The sequence below is a fragment of the Chiloscyllium punctatum genome, chromosome 42 (genome assembly GCF_047496795.1).
Source record: "Chiloscyllium punctatum isolate Juve2018m chromosome 42, sChiPun1.3, whole genome shotgun sequence".
Taxonomy (NCBI): domain Eukaryota; kingdom Metazoa; phylum Chordata; class Chondrichthyes; order Orectolobiformes; family Hemiscylliidae; genus Chiloscyllium; species Chiloscyllium punctatum.
In genome coordinates, this window is record NC_092780.1 from 9,725,846 (window position 1) to 9,749,825 (window position 23,980).

A 23,980-nucleotide genomic window follows, 5' to 3' on the forward strand; every position below is an offset into this window, starting at 1 on the left:
TCGTGTCTTTGAGGTGTTCATCGTAGAAGGAACCTTGCTGTGGTAGCAAAACACCCCTCCTTCAGTGTTTCCTGTGCAGGATGGGCAACGGCAGTTACTTGAAAAGCCGCTCCAGTGCCGGGAAGTTGCTTCTATAAAGGGGGCACCCAGATTTGAACTGGGGACCTCTTGATCTGCAGTCAAATGCTCTACCACTGAGCTATACCCCCACTGGAAAACTGCGGTGCATGTTTACACTTTCCACATACTACAGTGACAATTGTCTAAAACAACTCTGTTGTCTGTGCCTTTCAACAGTTTACGTGCAGCACAGATGTTTTGTATGTGGAACCTAACTCCAAAATGACTGTCTGACTTCAATGGCATTTGCATCGGAAATGGAAATGGCTGAGTGGTAGAGTTCAGATGGACGGAAGATATTGCGCAGATGCACTCATAGAGTGCATCCGCGCTGACCGTATGTACGTGCAACGCTTTCATGCTCTCGTTTCGGGGCTGCAGTGCATGTTTTGCAACATCTCACGATGCAACACGGATCTTTGTGTCTTTGAGGTGTTCATCGTAGAAGGAACCTTGCTGTGGTAGCAAAACACCCCTCCTTCAGTGTTTCCTGTGCAGGATGGGCAACGGCAGTTACTTGAAAAGCCGCTCCAGTGCCGGGAAGTTGCTTCTATAAAGGGGGCACCCAGATTTGAACTGGGGACCTCTTGATCTGCAGTCAAATGCTCTACCACTGAGCTATACCCCCAACAGAAAACTGCGGTGCATGTTTACACTTTCCACATACTACAGTGACAATTGTCTAAAACAACTCTCTTGTCTGCGCCTTTCATCAGTTTATGTGCAGCACAGATGTTTTGTATGTGGAACCTAACTCCAAAATGACTGTCTGACTTCAATGGCATTTGCATCGGAAATGGAAATGGCTGAGTGGTAGAGTCCAGATGGACGGAAGATATTGCTCCGATGACCTCGGCGCTGACCGTATGCACGTGCAATGCTTTCATGCTCTCGTTTCGGCGATGCAGTGCATGTTTTGCAACATCTCACGATGCAACACGGATCTTTGTGTCTTTGAGGTGTTCATCAAAGAAGGAACCTTGCTGTGGTAGCAAAACACCCCTCCTTCAGTGTTTCCTGTGCAACGGCAGTTACTTGAAAAGCCGCTCCAGTGCAGGGAAGTTGCTTGCATAAAGGGGGCACCCAGATTTGTACTGGGGACATCTGGATCTGCAGTCAAATGCTCTACCACTGAGCTATACTCCCACGAGAAAACGGCGGTGCATGTTTACACTTTCCACATACTACAATGACAATTGTCTAAAACAACTCTCTTGTCTGCGCCTTTCATCAGTTTACGTGCAGCACAGATGTTTTGTATGTGGAACCTAACTCCAAAATGACTGTCTGACTTCAATGGCATTTGCATCGGAAATGGAAATGGCTGAGTGGTAGAGTTCAGATGGACGGAAGATATTGCGCAGATGCACTCATCGAGTGCATCCGCGCTGACCATATGCACGTGCGATGCTTTCATGCTCTCGTTTCTGCGCTGCAGTGCATGTTTTGCAACATCTCACAATGCAACACGGATCTTCGTGTCTTTGAGGTGTTCATCGGAGAAGGAACCTTGCTGTGGTAGCAAAACACCCCTCCTTCAGTGTTTCCTGTGCAGGATGGGCAACGGCAGTTACTTTAAAAGCCGCTCCAGTGCAGGGAAGTTGCTTGTATAAAGGGGGCACCCAGATTTGAACTGGGGACCTCTTGATCTGCAGTCAAATGCTCTACCACTGAGCTATACCCCCAACTGAAAACTACGGTGCATGTTTATACTTTCCACATACTACAGTGACAATTGTCGAAAACAACTCTGTTGTCTGTGCCTTTCAACAGTTTACGTGCAGCACAGATGTTTTGTATGTGGAACCTAACTCCAAAATGACTGTCTGACTTCAATGGCATTTGCATCGGAAATGGAAATGGCTGAGTGGTAGAGTTCAGATGGACGGAAGATATTGCGCAGATGCACTCATCGAGTGCATCCGCGCTGACCGTATGTACGTGCAACGCTTTCATGCTCTCGTTTCGGGGCTGCAGTGCATGTTTTGCAACATCTCACGATGCAACACGGATCTTTGTGTCTTTGAGGTGTTCATCATAGAAGGAACCTTGCTGTGGTAGCAAAACAACCCTCCTTCAGTGTTTCCTGTGCAGGATGGGCAACGGCAGTTACTTGAAAAGCCGCTCCAGTGCCGGGAAGTTGCTTCTATAAAGGGGGCACCCAGATTTGAACTGGGGACCTCTTGATCTGCAGTAAAATGCTCTACCACTGAGCTATACACCCAACAGAAAACTGCGGTGCATGTTTACACTTTCCACATACTACAGTGACAATTGTCGAAAACAACTCTCTTGTCTGTGCCTTTCAACAGTTTACGTGCAGCACAGATGTTTTGTATGTGGAACCTAACTCCAAAATGACTGTCTGACTTCAATGGCATTTGCATCGGAAATGGAAATGGCTGAGTGATGGACGGACGATATTGCGCAGATGCACTCATCGAGTGAATCCGCGCTGACCGTATGTACGTGCAACGCTTTCATGCTCTCGTGTCGGGGCTGCAGTGCATGTTTTGCAACATCTCACGATGCAACACGGATCTTTGTGTCTTTGAGGTGTTCATCATAGAAGGAACCTTGCTGTGGTAGCAAAACACCCCTCCTTCAGTGTTTCCTGCGCAGGATGGGCAACGGCAGTTACTTGAAAAGCCGCTCCAGTGCCGGGAAGTTGCTGGTATAAAGGGGGCACCCAGATTTGAACTGGGGACCTCTTGATCTGCAGTCAAATGCTCTACCACTGAGCTATACCCCCACCGGCAAACTGCGGTGCATGTTTACACTTTCCACATACTACAGTGACAATTGTCTAAAACAACTCTGTTGTCTGTGCCTTTCAACAGTTTACGTGCAGCACAGATGTTTTGTATGTGGAACCTAACTCCAAAATGACTGTCTGACTTCAATGGCATTTGCATCGGAAATGGAAATGGCTGAGTGGTAGAGTTCAGATGGACGGAAGATATTTCGCAGATGCACTCATCGAGTGCATCCGCGCTGACCGTATGCACGTGCAATGCTTCCATGCTCTCGTTTCTGCGCTGCAGTGCATGTTTTGCAACATCTCACGATGCAACACGGATCTTCGTGTCTTTGAGGTGTTCATCGTAGAAGGAACCTTGCTGTGGTAGCAAAACACCCCTCCTTCAGTGTTTCCTGTGCACGAGGGGCAATGGCAGTTACTTGAAAAGCCGCTCCAGTGCAGGGAAGTTACTTCTATAAAGGGAGCACACAAATTTGAACTGGGGATCTCTTGATCTGCAGTCAAATGCTCTACCACTGAGCCATACTCCCACCGGAAAACTGCGGTGCATGTTTACACTTTCCACAAACTACAGTGACAATTGTCAAAAACAACTCTTTTGTCTGTGCCTTTCAACAGTTTACGTGCAGCACAGATGTTTTGTATGTGGAACCTAACTCCAAAATGACTGTCTGACTTCAATGGCATTTGCATCGGAAATGGAAATGGCTGAGTGATGGACGGAAGATATTGCGCAGATGCACTCATAGAGTGCATCCGCGCTGACCGTATGCACGTGCAATGCTTTCATGCTCTCTTTTCAGCGCTGCAGTGCATGTTTTGCAACATCTCACGATGCAACACGGATCTTCGTGTCTTTGAGGTGTTCATCGTAGAAGGAACCTTGCTGTGGTCGCAAAACACCCCTCCTTCAGTGTTTCCTGCGCAGGATGGGCAACGGCAGTGACTTGAAAAGCCGCTCCAGTGCAGGGAAGTTGCTTGTATAAAGGGGGCACCCAGATTTGAACTGGGGACCTCTTGATCTGCAGTAAAATGCGCTACCACTGAGCTATACCCCCACCGGCAAACTGCGGTGCATGTTTACACTTTCCACAAACTACAGTGACAATTGTCGAAAACAACTCTTTTGTCTGCGCCTTTCAACAGTTTACGTGCAGCACATATGTTTTGTATGTGGAACCTAACTCCAAAATGACTGTCTGACTTCAATGGCATTTGCATCGGAAATGGAAATGGCTGAGTGATGGACGGAAGATATTGCGCAGATGCACTCATAGAGTGCATCCGCGCTGACCGTATGTACGTGCAACGCTTTCATGCTCTCGTTTCGGGGCTGCAGTGCATGTTTTGCAACATCTCACGATGCAACACGGATCTTTGTGTCTTTGAGGTGTTCATCATAGAAGGAACCTTGCTGTGGTCGCAAAACACCCCTCCTTCAGTGTTTCCTGCGCAGGATGGGCAACGGCAGTTACTTGAAAAGCCGCTCCAGTGCAGGGAAGTTGCTTGTATAAAGGGGGCACCCAGATTTGAACTGGGGACCTCTTGATTTGCAGTCAAATGCTCTACCACTGAGCCATACCCCCACCGGAAAACTGCGGTGCATGTTTACACTTTCCACATACTACAGTGACAATTGTCGAAAACAACTCTCTTGTCTGTGCCTTTCAACAGTTTACGTGCAGCACAGATGTTTTGTATGTGGAACCTAACTCCAAAATGACTGTCTGACTTCAATGGCATTTGCATCGGAAATGGAAATGGCTGAGTGATGGACGGACGATATTGCGCAGATGCACTCATCGAGTGAATCCGCGCTGACCGTATGTACGTGCAACGCTTTCATGCTCTCGTGTCGGGGCTGCAGTGCATGTTTTGCAACATCTCACGATGCAACACGGATCTTTGTGTCTTTGAGGTGTTCATCATAGAAGGAACCTTGCTGTGGTAGCAAAACACCCCCCCTTCAGTGTTTCCTGCGCAGGATGGGCAACGGCAGTTACGTGAAAAGCCGCTCCAGTGCAGGGAAGTTGCTTGTATAAAGGGGACACCCAGATTTGAACTGGGGACCTCTTGATCTGCAATCAAATGCTCTACCACTGAGCCATACCCCCACCGGAAAACTGCGGTGCATGTTTACACTTTCCACATACTACAGTGACAATTGTCGAAAACAACTCTCTTGTCTGTGCCTTTCAACAGTTTACGTGCAGCACAGATGTTTTGTATGTGGAATCTAACTCCAAAATGACTGTCTGACTTCAATAGCATTTGCGCAGATGCCCTCGGCGCTGATCGTATGCACGTGCAATGCTTTGATGCTCTCGTTTCGGCGCTGCAGTGCATGTTTTGCAACATCTCACGATGCAACACGGATCTTCGTGTCCTTCCGGGGTTCATCACAGAAGGAACCTTGCTGTGGTAGCAAAACACCCCTTCTTCAGTGTTTCCTGTGCAGGATGGGTCACGGAAGATCTTTGAAAAACTGCTTGTCGCGCAAAATCTCTTGACAGAACAACTGCATAAGGTTCCTCACTCGTTGGCGCATTTGTGTAGGGTTTTTTTTGGCAAGTCTGCTGTGTTCCTGGTATATAACTCCAAAATGCCTATATGACTCTAAGAGCATTTGCATCAGAAATGGAGCTGGCTGAACAGCTGAGTTTCGCTGGATTCAAGGTTCGTGGACAAATTTTCCACAAAAATTGGAAAAGATGTGTCTTTCTGTTCCCTGAATTCTTTGGTTTGTGTATTGTATTGCTGGTATTGTTCCACATGGCTGTCGTGATATTGAGCTGTTCATGTGCAATCGACATCATGAGGATATTGAGGACATCCCATAAGGATCCTTAATTTCACGCATCTTTCATTGGAAATGTTACTCACTGCGTTCAGCAGAGTGAAAGGCACATTATATTTTTGCACGTGTTTGGTCATGATCCAAGTATGAAGTCCGACCCCAGATATGAATGAGAGAACAATTTCACATGAAACACCCCTGCAAGATACTTACTGATTGCTTCTAACCTGCTGTGCTGTTCAACATTTTTGCAGAAAATGTGCAAATAGTTCGCTGGCTTGTGTGAGGCTGCATGCCCTGTCTCTTCCTGTAAGTACAATTTTGGTTCATTTAGTATTGTCTTTTCCTCAGTAAACAGACTAAGAAGAATTTCCCTTGCTTGCTTCTGTCTGTAAATCCTCGGCCTCATTTACAGCTTGTATTTAAACCATTTCCACTTCTTGACAGTCAACAATCCTAAATTAAACAAGCACCTGAGCCTACATACCAACCTGAAATCCTGAGGATTACACAGTTTAGCTGCAATGATCGTTTGCTCCCCCCCCGCCGGGCAATTGTTTCCAAACACTGCATTTGGCCAAACAGAGAAACAAATATCCTGAGGTGGTATGTCAACCGTGGAGGTCTAATGCAAACCTGTCATGGTGAGCTCTGTGACAGTGTGAATTATTACCATTCTGTTATTTGCTTATTTTTTATTTTGTGGGATGTGGGTGTCAGCCCATTGCCCATCCCTAGTTGACCCTTGAGAAGGTGAGGTTGAGCTTCTTGAACCTTCTGCAGTCCACCTTCTCTGGGTTGCCTCATGATGCCATTAGGGAGGAAATTCCAGCATTTTAACCCAGTGAAGGCACGCCAATTTATTTCCAAGTCAGAATAGTGAATGGCTTGGATGGGAACTTGAAGGTGGTGATGGTCCTATATATCTGCTGCCCTTGTCCTTCTAGATGGAAGTGGTCATGGGTTTGGAAGGTACTGCCTGAGAATCTTGAGTGAATTGCTGCAGTGCGTCTTATACATTGTAAACGTTGCTGCTGCTGAGCATCGGGTGGTGGAGGGACTGGATGCTTGTGGATACAGCGCCAATCAAGTAGGCTGCTTTGTCCTGGATGGTGTCAGGCTTCTTGACTGTTGTTGGAGCTACACCCATTCAGGCGAGTGGGAAGTGTTCCATCACACTCCTGACTTGGACTTTGCAGATAGTGGACAGGCTTTGGGGAGTCAGGAGGTGATTTACTGACTGCAGTATTCCTAGCCTCTGACCTGCTCTTGTAGCCACTGTGTTTAGGTGGTGAGTTTCTGATCAATGATAATTCCCAGGATGTTGATAGAGGGGAACTCAACGATGGTAATGCCACTGAATGTCAACGGTTGGTGCTCAGATTGCCTCTTATTGGTGATGGTCATGGCCTGGCATTTGCGTGGCACGAATTTTACTTGCTACTTGTCAGCATTGAAAAGTGTGGCACTGGAAAAGCACAGCAGTAGAGGCACCATCTGCGGAGCAGGAGAGTTGATGTTTTGGGCATGAGCCCTTCATCAGGAATGTGCCCACTTTCCCCCTTGCCACTTGTCAGCCCAAGTCTGGATATTGTCCAGACCCATTGTCATATGGGCATCACTGATGAAGGGCTTTTGCCTGAAACATCCATTTTCCTGCTCCTCGGATGCTGCCTGACCTGCTGTGTCTTTCCAGCACCACTCTAATCTCGACTCTGGTTTCCAGCATCTGCAGTCACCGTTTTTGCCCATTTGGGCATAACTGACAAGGCCTGCACACTTAGCTCATTATGGTCGCCCTGGAGTTGGTGGCAGAGACTCTTTGTTGAATTGAGATACCTTGGATTGGGAGGAGCAGTCCCTCTAATGGTCTTCAGCCTGTACAGACATCGTAGACCCATGTGTGGCAGCAACTTCCAGAAGTGGAAGTGAATGTTGCAATTGGTGTGCCAAAGCCCATTGCCAAGTGTGGAATCTTGGACTGGCTGCTCATGCATGGAGCCGCACAGCTCCGAGAGAATGTTGACTGAAACATCGAGGATTTTGACTCATAAAGAAATGGCCTGTGCGTGCCCAAGGGGAAACCTACTCAGCTCCATGCAATTGTTTCTTTTTTAAAATTCTCTTTTTAACCGTGTCCCACAAGAGGATACACCCTCTCAGTATCCACTGTGTTAAATCCCCTCAGGACTTCATAAGTTTCAATAAGATATCCTCTCGTGCTTCTAAACACCAATGGATTCAGGTCCAGCCTTTAAAACCTTCCCTCATCAAAAATGCCCACCCCTCATCCCAGGCACCTGTCAAGTGAACTTGTTTTGAATTGCTTCTGATGCATTTATACTTCTCAAATAAGAAGATCAAAACTGTACACAATACCTAAGATGTACCCTCACCAATTCTTAATACGTTTGCTCCCAAGTATCCTTACTTTTCTTTCTCCTTGTAATAAATTGGAACATCCCATGTCGCTTCTACATGGCATGGTGGAGTGCATACTGACTTTATAGGGTTCATTTCTGGGACACCAGATCCCTCTGAGTTATGTGATCACTTTCCATTTACATAAGAAATGCTGCTTGTTATTCTTTCTGCCAAAGTCACAGATTCCCCTATGATATTCCATCGGCCATTGTTTCGCCCCACTCATGTTATCTCTCTCTATCAATCTTCAGACCCCTTCAGCCCTCTTCACCTTTTCACCTACTGTTGTGTCATCAGTACATTTAGCAACCGTACGTGTGGTCCTTTCACCCGACTTGTTGATGAAAATTGTAAATCGCTGAGGCCTCAATGTCAATCCCTTTGATACCTCACTTACCACAACCTGCCAACCCATAAACAACCAAGTCCCCTGAGCCAGCCAACTCTCGAACCTCCTAAAACTAAATTAGGTCAATTGCCACTTAGTGTGTTTGCTTGTTAGCACATGTGAAATCACAATCTTAATTGTCTACTATCTTAATGCCATATGGAGAATAAGGAGGGGGAGAGCTTGATTTGAAAGAGGCGTCCCTCAATAAATATTGATGTGATCTATCCCCAGTAGCATGGAGACTCTACATCAGAAATTGCTAATTGTGAAATATAAAAGGTGATCAGTTAGCCCACAGGGCCTTAAGAAACAAGAACATTGCCTGAAGGCTGTTCTGCCAGGGTATTTTTCTTAAAAAGTGGGTGGCACGGTGGCACAGCGGCACAGCGGTTAGCACTGCTGTTTCACAGCGCCAGAGACCCGGCTTCAATTCCCGCCTCAGGCAACTGTCTATGTGGAGTTTGCACATTCCCCCTGTAGCTGAGTGGGTTTCCTCTGGGTGCTCCAGTTTCCTCCCACAGTCCAAAGATGTGCAGGTTAGATGAATTGGCCATGCTAAATTGCCCGTAGTGTCGGGGTGAATGTAGGGGAGTGGGTCTGGGCGGGTCGCTCTTTGGAGGGTCCGTGTGGACTTGTTGGGCCGAAGGGCCTGTTTCCACACTAAGTAATCTAATCTAAACAGCAGTTGGCCATGCGGCTGTTCAATAGGATCATAGCCGATCCGGCAATATTCCTGCCCTTTCCTGTAACCCTTTACTCATCAAGAATCTGTTTATCTCAGCCTCAAATGTACAGAGGGATTCTGGCCCCACAGCTCTCTGTGGCAAAGGAATTCCAAAGACTCCCAGCGAGAAGAAATTCTTCCTCATTTCAGTCTTAGTACCTTCGCTTCTTAGACCCTTTGATCCAAGAACAAGACCCTTAAGAGTCTATATGTTTCAACGAGATCACTTCTCATTTTTCTATATTCAAATGAGTACAATCCCAACCTGTTCAGCCTTTATTCATAAGACAACCTTCCATACAGGGGATCATCCTCGTGAACCTTCTCTGAACTGCCTCCAATGAAGTGATATCTTTCCTTTAGTAAGAGGACCACAGTCTTCCAGGTGTCGTCTCATCAGACCACTTGAATATGTAAACAGGAAATTATCATTAACACATGATGTAATAGATGCTGGAGTGACCCTGAAGAGAGAGAAAACAGTGTTGACGCTGAAAAATGGCAGATGGATAAATGCTCGGTATTGCCTTTTAGTCCAGCAAACAAGGGTAAGGCTTATACAGGTAATGGTACGGCTGTGGGTAGTGTTGTAGAACAGAGGGACCTAGGGTTTCAGGTAGTTTGCGTCACATATAAACAAGGTGGTTAAAAAGGCCTTTGGCACGCTTGCCTTCTTTGCTCAGGGTTTTGAGTATAGGAGTTGGGAAGTCATGTTGAGGTTGTACAGGACATTGGTGAGGCCTCTTCTGGAATACTGTGACCAGTTCTGATCACCCAGTTACAGGAAGGATGTTATTAAGCTGGAGAGGGTTCAGAAGAGATTTATGAGGATGTTGCCAGGTTGCTGAAATATTCATTCTGTTTCTCCCTCCATGGATGTTGCAGGAGCTGCTGAGTTTTTCCAGCAACTTCTGTTTTTATTCCCATTTCCAGACAGACAGCATTTTGCTGTTGAGAGTGTGGTGCTGGAAAAGCAAGAGCAGGTCAGACAGCATCTGAGGAGCAGGAGATTCGACGTTTTGGGCAAAAGCCCTTCATCAGGAATTTCTCCAACCTGCATTAAACTGTTTGTAGAATTAATATCACAGGTTGCACTAATTACAAATCTGGTACGTGGGTATTTGTGAATCATTGTCTCTGGTAAATTTAAAGTTAGCAAGAGGGAGTGTAGACTCGGAATCAGAGCATCTGTAGCGAAATACTGGCTTGCTGAGCTACACACACACGCACATGCACACACACACAAGCACACACACGGACACACACACAAGCACACACACGCACACACAAGCACACACATACACACAAACACAAGCACACACACATACACACCCCACACACGCATACACATACACACACACAAGCACACACACGCACGCACACATACACACACATACGCACACAGATACACACGCACACACACGCACACACACATAGACACACATATACACATACACACACACGCACACTCACATACACACACACAAACACACACACACACATACACACAAACACAAGCACACACACATACACACACACAAGCACAAACACGCACACGCACACACATATACACACATACACACACACGCACACATACACACACATATGCACACACATACACACACACACACACACACACACATACACATACACACACACGCACACTCACATACACACACGCAGGGGAGCAATGTGTATTCGCAGCAATAATCCAATCAAGAGCAACAGAACCAGTAGCATTTTAGCCAACATGAGGACCAGGAAGCCCTCCAGAAATAAGTATTACTTGAACCATCAACTCATTTGCTTTCTCCACAGTTCCAGCTTGATTTGATGACTAGTTTCAATAGTTCTCTTTCTTATTCCAGTTTTCAGCAGCTTAAAATTGTTATTCCATTATTTCTAAGGGATATCGACTTTCTTTTAGGAACAAATTACTACAGATGCTGGAATCTGGACTGAAAACAAAAACTACTGGGAATCATAGTGGGTCAGGCAGCAGCCATGGAGAGGGAGCAAATGAATGTTTCTGAAGTGAGCTTCACATCAGCTCTAATGAGGATGAATCTAGACTGGAAACGTTAGCCTATTTTCTTTTATCTCTCCACCCATCCATGGCAACTTGTACACTTTTCATCGTATTCATTTGAGTACATGTGACAATAAAACTAATTCTTTGTCCCTATTGCTCAGCAGCAACCCTTTCTTGTCTGTTCTACTTTCTCCCTCTTCAAACACAATGCCCCACACTTCAAAATTTAATTCCTCGCGTTCTGGATTTTGGTGTCTTCATCCCTTATCTTCACCCTACCATTGCTGGCTGTGCGTTTCACAATCTAGATCTCTCATCATGGAATGCACTCTGTAAAGCCTTCGTCATTACACTCTATTCCTTAAAGATCCTTCTTAAAATCTATCTCTGTGTCCAAGTCATTGGAAGTCTCTGCCTTTTAAAGCAACCAGACTTTCTGAACACTGCTTGGTGTGTTACTACGTTGTGAAAACAATAGCTTCACCTTTTGGTCAATCTACTGAGACTTCCAATATTTACATTTGGCCAGTGAAAGTAGGTTGACGGTAGCCAACAGTGGAGAACATCCTGGCCAATGTCTCAATTAGGAGATCAAGGAACGTTTGTAAATCTGTGGTCTCTGGTTATTAACTTTTCTTTTGTTACTTATTCAGTGACAGGAGGTGGCCAGACCAGCATTTATTGCCAATCCCTAACTGCCCCCTGAGAAGGTGGTGGTGAGCTGCCTTCTCGAACTGCTGCAGTCCATCTGCTGTAGGTTGACCCATAATGCTGTTCGGGAAGGAATTCCAGGAGTTTGACCCAGCGACAGCCTTCGAGGGGAATTTGTAAGGGTTGGTGTTCTCATGTATCTGCTGCCTTTGTCCTCGTAGATCACAGGTTTGGAAAGTGCTATTGAGTTGAGTTTATCGATTCAAGACACTGAATGATTTTGAATGGAGTATTTCTTGTCTCCTAAAAATTGGGGATTTTGTAGAGTCATCGAAATGTATAGTATGCAAACTGATCCTTCAACCAGATATCTTAAATGGATCTGGTTCCATTTGCTCGCATTTGGCCATATCCCTCTAAACTCTTCCTATTCATATACCCATCCAGAAGTGTTTTGAATGTTGTAATTGTACCAGCCTCCACCACTTCCTCTGGCAGCTCATTCCATACAGGCACCACTCTCCATGTGAAAATGTCATCTTCAACCCTATTGGTTCAAAACTAACAGACCCCAACATCCATGTTTGCTCATGTTACAGTGTCTCCTCCCTCGCTATCTGCTTGGTTCGGTCTTGGAAATGGGTCTGTTTATGACAGTGCAGCTCAAGAATGGGCCTGCTCTGTGTGGCCACGCTGCAAGCTGCTACTATAAAACATTTTCTCAAATAAATACCACCATTACTGAAAATCTTCAGCAATCTCAGTGGAGCAGGGAGCAAGCGACAGCGTTACAATCCAGGTCAGTGACCTTTCTGAGTCGATTTGATTTTGTTCTATGAACAAAGCTTACTGTGGGGAGATTTGAAGTGCAGATCTCTCCATCTGGATGTAAACTATGTCTTCCTCACTCTTCGCTCCATTGATTGTATTCTGGCATCACAGAATGCTAGAATGATTTACAGTAAATTTTAATTGAGTTCAAATTCATATACCTCATTTAAACCTGGTCAGAGGTCAACACTGTTAATTAAACCAATGTTTCTGAAGAGGTGAACGTTTACGTTACATTGGCTCCACCTGTTCTATTGATGTCTCTCAGCCAACAAGTGGAGATAAGGAATTCTCTAGCTTTTGGAGGGAGCAGCTGTATCTGTACCAGCTCCCTAAGGTCTGAGTAATTATGTCTGACCAAATAGAGTCATACATACTGCAATCATGACATAACTTCAGTGTTTTCTAATAAATAAATGATTTGGATGTAAATATAGGAGGTCTGGTTGGTAACTTTGCAGATAACACCAAAATTGATGGTGTAGGGGACAGCGAAGAAGGTTACCTCAGAGTACAATCAGACCTTGATCAAATGGGCCAATGGGCTAAGGAGCAGCAGATGGAGTTTAATTTAGATAAATGTGAGGTGCTGCATTTTGGTGAGGCAAACTGGGGGAGGGCTTATACACTTAATGGTAAGGTCCTGGGGAATAAACAAAGAGGCCTAAGAGTGCAGGTTCATATTCCCTTGAAGGTAGAGCCGCAGGTAGACAGGGTGGTGAAGAAGGCATTTAGTACACTTGGCTTTATTGGTCGGTGTATTGAGTGGGGGATTTGGGATGTCATGTTGCAGCTGTTTAGGACATTGGTTAGGCCAATTTTGGAATACTGCATTCCATTCTAGTCTGCTGGCTATTGGAAGGATGCTGTTAAACTTTAAAGGGTTTAGAAAAGATTTACAAGGATGTTGCCAGGGTTGGAGCGTTTGAGCTATAGGGAGAGGCTGAATAAGCTGGGGCTGTTTTCTCATGAGTGCCGAGGCTAAGGGGTGACCTTATAGAATTTTTAAATCACAAGGGGCAAGGATAGGGTGAATAACCAAGGTCTTTTTCCCAGAGTAAGGGAGTCCAAAACTAGAGGGCATAGATTTAAGGTGAGAGGGGAAAAATGTAAAAGGGGCAACTTTTTCACACAGAGTGTGCTGTGTGTGTGACAAAGGGGTGGAGGCTGGTACAAATACAACATTTAAAAGGGATCTGAATGGGTATATGAATAGAAAGTGTTTAGAGGGATATGGGCCAAATACTGGCAAATGGGACTAGGTTAATCAGGTCGGCACGGACGAGTTGGACCGAAGGATCTGTTTCTGTGCTGTACAACTCTGACTCTATAACATTTCCTCTTCTGTAAATACCTGATGACAACATACTCTCTACTATTAATCACTGGATAGTTTCAAGATAAAGCAAGCACAAAGAAGGACTGGGAACAGTGAACTACCTGAAAGCGTCCTTCCCCTTATCACGTGCTGATGATGGCAGCAAATACCTCAAGATGCCAGCAATAGTCATCTGGAAAAATGTCACTTATATAGTCACTTATTAAATGTCACTTATTCTGTGTCTTACAATGGTGTCCTCCACTACCACCTGATGAAGAGGCAGCGCTCCAAAAGCTAGTGCTTCCAATTAAACCTGTTGGACTATAACCTGGTGTTGTGTGATTTTTAACTTTGTACACCCCAGTCCAACACCGGCATCTCCAAATCATGACTTATATCCTATTTATTAAATGGAATTCTAGTGCATGGATTGAATCTATTACTAACTGATTATAGGTCAGGTACACACAGATTGACTGCTGGGCTGGGTTACTGAACAGAAACTGGTATAATTCTGTATCTGAAGCCTCATGTTCAGGGAGGAATAGGAGAAAAGGAACATCAATAAAATATCAAAGCAAAGCTGCCAATGTTTGCACGCACATCTGGGTGCTTGAGTCCAGTCTCTGGCAGTTTTCATGTGCTAGATAAAGCTGCTGCTGCTTCTCCCCTGGCTGTGCTTTTTTTTAAGATTACTTACAGTGTGGAAACAGGCCCTTCGGCCCAACAAGCCCACACCGACCCGCAACCCACCCATTCCCATACATTTACCCCTTTACCTAACACTACGGGCAATTTAGCACGGCCAATTCACCTGACCTGCACATCTTTGGACTGTGGGAGGAAACCGGAGCACCCGGAGGAAACCCACGCAGACACAGGGAGAATGTGCAAACTCCACACAGTCGGGAATTGAACGCGGGTCTCTGGTACTGTGAGGCGGCAGTGCTAACCACTGTGCCACCGTGCCACCCTCAAACTCTTATAGTTGGAGCTGCCAGAGGAAGTGATGGAAGCTGGTACAATTTGGGACTAGATTAGGTTGGAATATCCAATCGACATGGACGATTTGGACTGAAGTGTTTGTTTCCGTGCTGTACAACTCTATGACTCCATTACTGTACGATCAATGTTCGGATAACTAGGGCCCTCTGTACTTTTCTACTTCCACCTTCACAAACATTATCCTGCGCAATTCATCCACATCTTTCCCTTTTGATATCAAGACTCATTCTTAACTTCTTCCTTCAATTGTATTTTTTCAACAACCAATTCCTACTTTGTGTTTTCCTCCTTTTGAAAATGCATAGTTAATATCAGCAATTTCCTACTGTCTCCTGCTCAGTTCAGCTGGGATGGTGCCCCGAGCTTTTGGCCCAGTCCTATACAAATTTAGCGAAGTGAAATGAACACATATTGCTGAAATTGGTCACTTTAACCAGCATTACTAAGTACTGCTTGTTTAACTAAGAAGGTAACAGAGATTACAAGGCATTGTCTTCGGGGGTTGTTGATATTTAGCTTATAGGGAATTTAGCAAATCCATATGGTAAGCCTTCCAACAAACACAAGTGCTAAGATTGATAGAGAAAAGCTCAGGCAAACAGTTTATCTTCAGGTCATTAGTCATTGTATTAAGATCATCACATCTGAATGAGTTAAGGTTGGTGTTGCACTGGGAGCGACATTTGTGCAAATATTTCTAACCAGACTAAGAGGAGACAGCGAGATAGCAATGTTCCGGAGCGTCTGCCCCTCGAATTACTTCAAACTACTTTATGTTTGCTTGTGTTGCCTGCACTTACCTCAGCAGATTAACCTGGATCATTGCAGGTAAGTGGTCATACAGTATATTTAGTTAAAAATCACACAACATCAGGTTATAGTCCAACAGGTTTGATTGCCAAATCATGGATACAATATATTGCTTGTAAACTCTCATGCAAGTAATTATAGTAGTGAATACTCACCAAGCCAGGGTCACCCACACCCTGAGAAAGAATTTTGGGAAATCTTATCTCCCATCTCATTGTATGATCTTTTAACTGGATTAATTATTGCCTCAGACAGTGTTGGGCTTTTCTGTGGAAATATTCTGCAAAATCAATAACCAACTAGCAATGAGATGCTCATAGTTCCATCTTTGTAAAAGGATCTCATCAAGTTGTTCAGTGAAATACTGGGACCCAACAGCCAAAGTGGACGTTCCTTTTGTTTTCATTCACTGGGACAGGTGCACACAAGGCACTGATGAGAAAGCTGCAGTTTCCTCAGCTTCCCTGCAATATTCATTTGAATAAAAGGTAAAAGGTAAAGTTGTCATGGTCTGAGCAGAGCTCTCATTAGACTGAGGTGACTGGGAGCATAAACCCCATGCTGTACAATGCCACTTGTGTATTGCCAACCAGCTGTCCTGCCAACTGAGTGAACCAACACCTGCTTCATTTAAATAGCACCTCTAACAATGTTAACTGTCCCCAGGTGCTTCATGAATATGTAATCAGCCAGAAATTTAGACCAGGCCAAAAAAAACAGATTTTAGGATAGGCAGATAACACTTTGGACAACAATCTTGATTTTGAGGAGTATCTTAGAGAAAGGAGAGACACAGAGTATTTTAGGATTTTGACAGCTGCAGGCATTGGATGGATAAACATGGAGCGGGGGAATGGATAGGGTTGGAATTGGAGAAGTTTTTTTTCTCATTCTCTTCTTCAGTGTTGTTCTTTTGGGAGCCAGGATTGGTTAACTTGGGAATCTAGGTCCAGGCTCCTCACTGAACAAATAATCAGCAAGGCCAGGTCAAAGAAAGAGATATGAAAGATGATGAGAGATGGAGGCTTTACAGAGGGCCTTAAAGGAGAAGAGGGAAGTCAAAAGGCATTGGAATTTAAGGAAGGAATTCTAGATCTAGTGGTTTGAGCAACTGAAGCCACAGCTGGCTGCTCGTGATAAATAAATAATGTGGATTGGCACCAGAGGGAGTCAGATTGGGACGAGGGGAGTATTGTGTTACATTGTTGAAGGGTCACAGAAGGCTGCGCTGTTAAAAAGGGAAAAGTTATGCAATAATTTAAGCCAAGGATGAGAATTTGAAATTTGGGACATTGGGGCATTGGAAGCCAATATACAGTAACAGTTGAAATAGGTGAGCAGGACCTTGTGTGATACAGGCAGCAAGGGGAGCTGAAACTGAGAGAGAGAGAGAGGAGAATCAGGAATCAGCTTTGGAATAGAGGGGTGTTGACAGGGAAATGGAGGAATACTTCAACGGGGTGGCATGGTGACTCGCAACACCAGGGACCCGGGGTTCAATCCCACCCCTGGGCAAATCTGCATGTGGGGTTTGTATATTCTCCACCCATGACTGTGTGGGTTTCCTGTCCATAATGCAAGGATGTGCAGGTTAGGTGGATTGGCCATGGATAATGCAGGGTTATAGGGTAGGTTGGTATGGACTCAAATGGCCTGCTCACACATTAGGGATTCTACGAATGGCTGGTTTTAGGGTTAGATGGAGAGAATGTGGATGTTTTGTGTAGCTTGGAGTTGAATAGGACATCAAAGCTGCAAAAACTCTGAGGCATGGAGAGGACAGCAATTAGTCGTGAGAGTTTGTGATTTGTTGGTGGGGTGGAATCAATTCAGTCATCTAAATATGGTGCCCAATTTTCATATCTATTCATTTCGAGTAGCTCAGAGAAAGATGAAGCTAACGTGGAGAGGTTCAGATAGGCAGTCACAGAGAAGGGCAGATGTAACTGCGGGATTGAGCGTCAATGATGGAACAAAAGGATAGGTCCTTATACACAGGGGACCGGAGATCCGAATGGTCAGATAGGAAAACCCAGGAGGGAGAGATGAACAAGGGTTTGCAGGAGTTTGTACAAGGACAGAGGTTTTGATATTGATTCTTGGGAGACTAACAGAGGTAATCAAGGACAGGGGTCCCGGAATATTGTGTGGGACAGACAGGATGTGGGAAGTGCAGCTTTGAATGAGTTAGAAGTTATGATGAGTAAAAGTACCTGTGATCGGCAAGGTTTCAACTCATTGAATGATACAGCGCAGAAGATGCCACTTGGCCATTACATATGATAGCCCTTTGAAAGAACTCTTCAATCAGCTTGAGTCCCTATGCACTTGCAACATTTTTTTCTCTCGAAGCTTTTATCAAGTTACCTTTCAAAGTTATTATTTAATGTATTTTCGCCGCACTTTAAGGCAGTGAGGAGCCATAGTCCACAACTCACCGAATTGTTACAGCGCTGAAGGAGTTCATTCAGCCAATCGTGACTGCGATGGAGGACCATTGACATCTTTCTCAGAGACAATTGATTTTGACAGGCTCATTCGTCTCAAAACGTTAATTCTGTGTTTCTCTCAGCAGATGCTGCTGTGTTTCTCCAGCTCCCTCTGTCTTTGTGACAACTGGTTATGTGTGGCTTGAGGGTGACCACTCCACAAGGGGTGGTCAGGTGAGGAGAGAGGCCTCCATGAATTATCGCATGGAGTTCGCACTGCTGCCTGACAGCGCTAGGGACCCGGGTTCGATTCTAACCTCAGGCGACTGTGTGGAGTTTGCACATTCTCCTCGTGTCCGTGTGGGTTTCCTTCGGGTGCTCCGGTTTCCTCCCACAATCCAAAGATGTTTAGGGCATGTGAAATGACCATGGGAAATTGACCATAGTGTTCAGGGATGTACAGGTTAGGGGCACTAGTCAGGAATAGGGTAGGGGAATGGGTCAGGGTGGGATACTGTTTGGAGGGTTGGTGTGGACTTGTTGAGCCAAATGTTTCCACACTGTAGGGACCCGATGATCTCATGTTGTTGACTTCATTGTATGCTACATTCGAGTCTTCCAGCTAAGTGAGCTGACAGGCCCTCACTACCTTCGGCAGTTTCAGTTAATAACAACTCGCTGTGCTGAAAAAAAACTCTACACCTCACCCTGGATCTTTCCCAATGACTTTAAATCATTGTCCTTCAGTAGCTGAACCATCTACCCCTGTAGTTTCTCCTTATTTACATGAGTAAAGTCATTTGTTATGACATGAATCACTATGTATTACTGTGACTTGGAGGTGCTGGTGTTGGACTGGGATGGACAAAGTTAAAAATTGCACAACAGCAGGTTTTTGAAGGAGCAGTGCTTTGAAAGTTAGTGATTCCAAATAAACCTGATTTGGAGATGCCAGTGTTGGACTGGGGTGTACAAAGTTAAAAATCACACAACACCAGGTTATAGTCCAACAGGTTTAATTGGAAGCACACTAGCTTTCGGAGCGACGCTCCTTCATCAGGTGATAGTGGAGGGCTCGATCGTAACACAGAATTTATAGCAAATATTTGCAGTGTGATGTAACTGAAATTATACATTGAAAAATTGATTGTCTGTTAAGCCTTTCATCTGTTAGAATACAGTGATAATTTCACTTCTTTCATGTGTAAATCACAAAACCTTTTTTTAAAAGTTGCATTCTCGGGTCAGCTGTCAACAATGGTGATAGCTAGACAATATGCTGAAGTTGCCAACCCCCTGTTCTCTGTCCACGACCCGATGTCTAGATTGATTCCAATCTAAAAAGTGAGATAACAGAGTTTCACACAAACTCATGCAGTCCTTGAGCTCAGAGCTCTACACGAATGCATGCAGTCCCTGAGCAAAGTGCAATGCAACTCTGCAAGCACAAATTCACCCCACAAATTACATGTGTGCATGTGGGTCCCTGCCCATCTGCGTGCGTGCGCCTGTCCAGGGCAGGGGCCGAGAGCGTGAGAAAGTGTGCGTGTGTGTCTGCGTGACGCGCACACAGACACCCACACACACCCCCATAGACACACACACACTCCCACACCCACACACGCACCCCCCCCCACAGACCCAAGACACTCCGCACCCACCATACACACACCCTCCTCCACCCACAACCCCCACCCCAGACAGACAGACAGACAGACAGACAGACACACACACACACACACACAGACAAAGACCCACATGCACACACATACCCTGCGGGGTGAATCTGTACCCGCAGAGCCACACTGCACCCCGCCCAAAAACCACACACACTCACGTAGAACTCCAAGCCCAAAAACCGCATGAATCCATGCAAAACTCTGCCATCTCACCCCCAGATTAGAATCAATCCAAACATCAGGTCACAGACAGAGGACACAGGGGGCCAACACCCCCAACACACTGCCCAGCCATCACCATTGCCAACAGTCAACCTGAGAATGAAACTCTTAAAAAAAAGGTTAAAAATCACACATCACCAGGTTATAGTCCAACAAGTTTTGTGATTTACACATGAAAGAAGTGAAACTATCACTGTATTCTAACAGATGAAAGGCTTAACAGACAATCAATTTTTCAATGTATAATTTCAGTTACATCACACTGCAAATTTTTGCTTTCAATTCTGTGTTACAATTGAGCCCTCCACTATCACCTGATGAAGGAGCGTCACTCCGAAAGCTAGTGTGTTTCCAATTAAACCTGTTGGACTATAACCTGGTGTTGGGTGATTTTTAACTATATACAGTATTACTGTGCATTGATACTTGAAAGGTAGACTGTAAAGCTTTGTCAAGATGGTTCCTCGACATCCGATTCTCCACTTTCAGTAGGTGATAATTACAGTTAATGAGGTGGCATTTTTCTCAAATGAATTTACAGAGATTGCAAATTTTCAGGATTGTTGGTAAATCCAGGGAAGAATGGAGCTGATGATAGCACTTTGCCTTTGTCAACAAACAGGGAGCCTGCTGAGTATGGGGGTGGGGTGGGGGGAAGGGGGTGGGTGTTGTGAAGTGTAAAACCATTAATAATGACAAGTGTTACCCACTCTCTCTCCCTCTCTCTGTTAAGACTGGGAGCATGGTGAAATGTGTTTGTTTGAGTGCATTGTTGATTCAATGTCAGTTGGGTTGCTCATCCCATTAATTTTTAAGCTCTTAACAACTAATTGCCCCTCCTTCCCATTATCAGAGCAAACAATTTGATCAGGCAGAGATTATAGTGAAAGCCTTAAAAAGTTGAGAGTGTGGAAGCTTCAGAATACCCAGAAACCTCACCGACAACACAACCTGGTGCTCCACCATTAAACATCCCTATTGTTTTATTTCATCCCCAATTATGTGTGAGATGGTAAAACTGATCACGTTTTCCCTTTGCTGCTTTGGGTTGGTACCTTTTGTAAATGGTTATATCTGGGCCTGGATGTTGTCTATTCCCTACAAAGGACCTCAAGAGATGTCAGCCAAGAGAAGTTCAGATGCTCAGCCAATTACCCAAGATAGCAGTGTGAGTATCAAGTGGACAAGAACTGTGATTGAAGCCAGAATCGGTTATTATTTTTATTAATCAGTTTGCTCCATTCTTCTTGCAGCTTTTGCTGATGTATTTTCTGCCTGTTGCTATCTTCTCTATTATATCTCTGTGCCAAGGCACATTTTCTTTGACTGTGCAAACTATTACTTTGTGGATTCTGTTTCCCCACTAGAGGGGGTAGAAGTAATGGAATCAGTCTATAAATAAGACATAAAAACCTTCTGTTGACAGTGGCTCTGATGAGATTGTAAAAATAAGTATTCCCAAAGTTTCTCAGATCCAAATTTATTCTCCTGAATCCTGTAAAAATATAAAGTGCTGGATTTGCCAACAATACTTTTGGTGCCTTTTATTGAGAAAATAAATTATGAAGCAGCGACTGCGTTCAAATGAGTCCCTGAATGTTTAAAGTCATAAAAGTTCGTCACTCCTGGAAAAATAGAGCATGTTAAAAGTTTGAAAGCTTCTAAGCAAACTTCAAAACTTTCCTTCGAATAACTTTTAGAAACTGTGGCAGCCTGGTATAAATGATGATTGGGTTTGAGGATGAAAGGAATGATTTGGGATTTTGGGTTAGGGATGTCGGGGCAGGGGGTTGGTGGTGGGGGTTTGTTGCATGGAGGGAGACTGGATAACTTTGAGGTGACAGCGCATTGACAGACTGACAATAAGAGATTGAAATCAAGTCATTTGACTGGACTCGATTTAGTCGGCCTGATACTCTAGTCAAACCGGGCTTTGATTCATATTATCGTGAGTTCATCAGTCAGCCTGGGAGCTGGGGTACATACTAATCCAGGTTTGTAGGATGGGTTATACTTCATTTAGTCCAAACTTTTGCAGTTTCAACCTTATTATTATAGAAATGGCTTATTAGTGAAACCTATTTCAATTAAAATTACTTGATATTGAAAGGCAGAGATTGGTCTCTGGTAAATTAATTTTATTTCTCCAGTTTTGCGCTCTTTAAAGCTGCTTGATTGTCACTGGGTTAAGTTCTACAGGTACTGGCTGGCCTATAGTTCCTCATGACACTAACCAGCCAAGTGCCAATGTCAGCAGGAAAATCAGTCAAACACATTCTTATTTGAAACTGACCAGGCAGGGTGGTTCTCACAGTCACTGTTTTTGAGTAGTGCAGGAGCACTTTTAGAAGCCAGTCATGTTCCCATTTAAAATTTCATGACAATTCTTTTATAGTATGCAGTTAGCTAAAGTCATGAACAGCATTCTTAATTCAGAGTGAGAAGATTCTGAGTTTAGCTTCCACACTAGAACTTCAACATGATTCCTGATGAAGGGCTTTTGCCCGAAACGTCGATTTCGCTGCTCCTCAGATGCTGCCTGAACTGCTGTGCTCTTCCAGCACCACTAATCCAGAATCTGGTTTCCAGCATCTGCAGTCATTGTTTTTAACCTCTTCAACATATAGGTCAGGCTGTGTTTCAAATTTGGTTGCAGATATTGATTGCTGTTGCTATACTTTGGACAAAATGAAGGTTCTCTTTGTGTCTGTGCAGACAGAAGTGTATAGGATCACCCAATGCTATTTAAACACCAGAGCTCTCTCACACACCATTTATCATTCAATCACAACAGACTATTTAAATCATCACTGTTTGCAACGGAGTTTAAATTGCCTTCGTTCATCTTCACTTGGTCCATGTTCAACTCTTTGCTTCTTTTCCTTGACATCCGAGTTTCCATTTCTGGGAATGGGAGACCCACCAATATCCAATACAACCCCACCGACTCCCACATTTACCTCAGCTACGGTTCCTCACACCCTGATTCCTGAAAGGATTCTATTCCATTCTCCCAATTTCTCCATTGTAACTGTTCCGAAGACACCATCTTCCACTGATACCTCCTTTCGGCAGAATTGACATGGCCCTCAGTGGTGTTTCACCCATTTTCCACACTGCTGCCCTCACCTCTCACCCTCCCTCCTCGAACAATGATAGGGTTCCCCTTTGTCCTCACATTCCACACCCCCTTCCCAGGCTCCATATTCAAAAGGATCATCCTCCGGATTTCTGCCACTTGTAGCAAATGCAAGCAGCAAACACATCTTCCCCTCACCTCCACTGTCTGCATTCTGCAGGGATTGCTCCCTCTATGGGCATCCTGGCCACTTCCCTCAAACCCCGTCTATGACATCTCCCCACGCAATTGCAGACGGTGTAATACAGGCCCTTTTCACCTTTGCGTTTTTTATTGTCCAGGACCCAAATCACACCCTCCAGGTGAAATTGTGGTGCACCTGCATTTTTTTCTCAAGCTAGTCTACTGTTTTCACAGCTCACAATGCAGTCTCCTGCACGCTGTTCGGACCAAACACAGACTTTGCAAAACATTTCCACTCTGTTCGTAGGAAGGACCCTGACCTACCAGTAGCATGCCTTCCAATACTCCAGCTTACTCCCATGCTGACATTTTTTTAAAATTTCAAAAATATACTTTATTCATAAAAAAACATATTTACATATATACATAGTCACAAACAGTTTGGTTCTGTACAGTTGCAATATCAAGAACACAAACAAACACTCTATCCAAACTAACCAAAATGTGGAGGAGCCAGTATT

At 44.6% G+C, this 23,980-nt stretch overlaps 6 non-coding genes across 6 annotated transcripts; all 6 read right to left on the reverse strand.

The window, feature by feature from the left end:
* Positions 1–137: 137 nt before the first annotated feature.
* On the reverse strand, positions 138–209 carry trnac-gca (transfer RNA cysteine (anticodon GCA)). The gene has a single exon. It is a non-coding gene; the product is annotated as a tRNA-Cys (tRNA).
* Positions 210–676: 467 nt separating this feature from the next.
* Positions 677–748, reverse strand: trnac-gca (transfer RNA cysteine (anticodon GCA)). The gene has a single exon. It is a non-coding gene; the product is annotated as a tRNA-Cys (tRNA).
* A 985-nt stretch (positions 749–1,733) lies between these two features.
* Positions 1,734–1,805, reverse strand: trnac-gca (transfer RNA cysteine (anticodon GCA)). Its single transcript has one exon. It is a non-coding gene; the product is annotated as a tRNA-Cys (tRNA).
* Positions 1,806–2,800: 995 nt separating this feature from the next.
* On the reverse strand, positions 2,801–2,872 carry trnac-gca (transfer RNA cysteine (anticodon GCA)). Its single transcript has one exon. It is a non-coding gene; the product is annotated as a tRNA-Cys (tRNA).
* A 1,523-nt stretch (positions 2,873–4,395) lies between these two features.
* On the reverse strand, positions 4,396–4,467 carry trnac-gca (transfer RNA cysteine (anticodon GCA)). The gene has a single exon. It is a non-coding gene; the product is annotated as a tRNA-Cys (tRNA).
* A 456-nt stretch (positions 4,468–4,923) lies between these two features.
* On the reverse strand, positions 4,924–4,995 carry trnac-gca (transfer RNA cysteine (anticodon GCA)). Its single transcript has one exon. It is a non-coding gene; the product is annotated as a tRNA-Cys (tRNA).
* Positions 4,996–23,980: the final 18,985 nt, after the last annotated feature.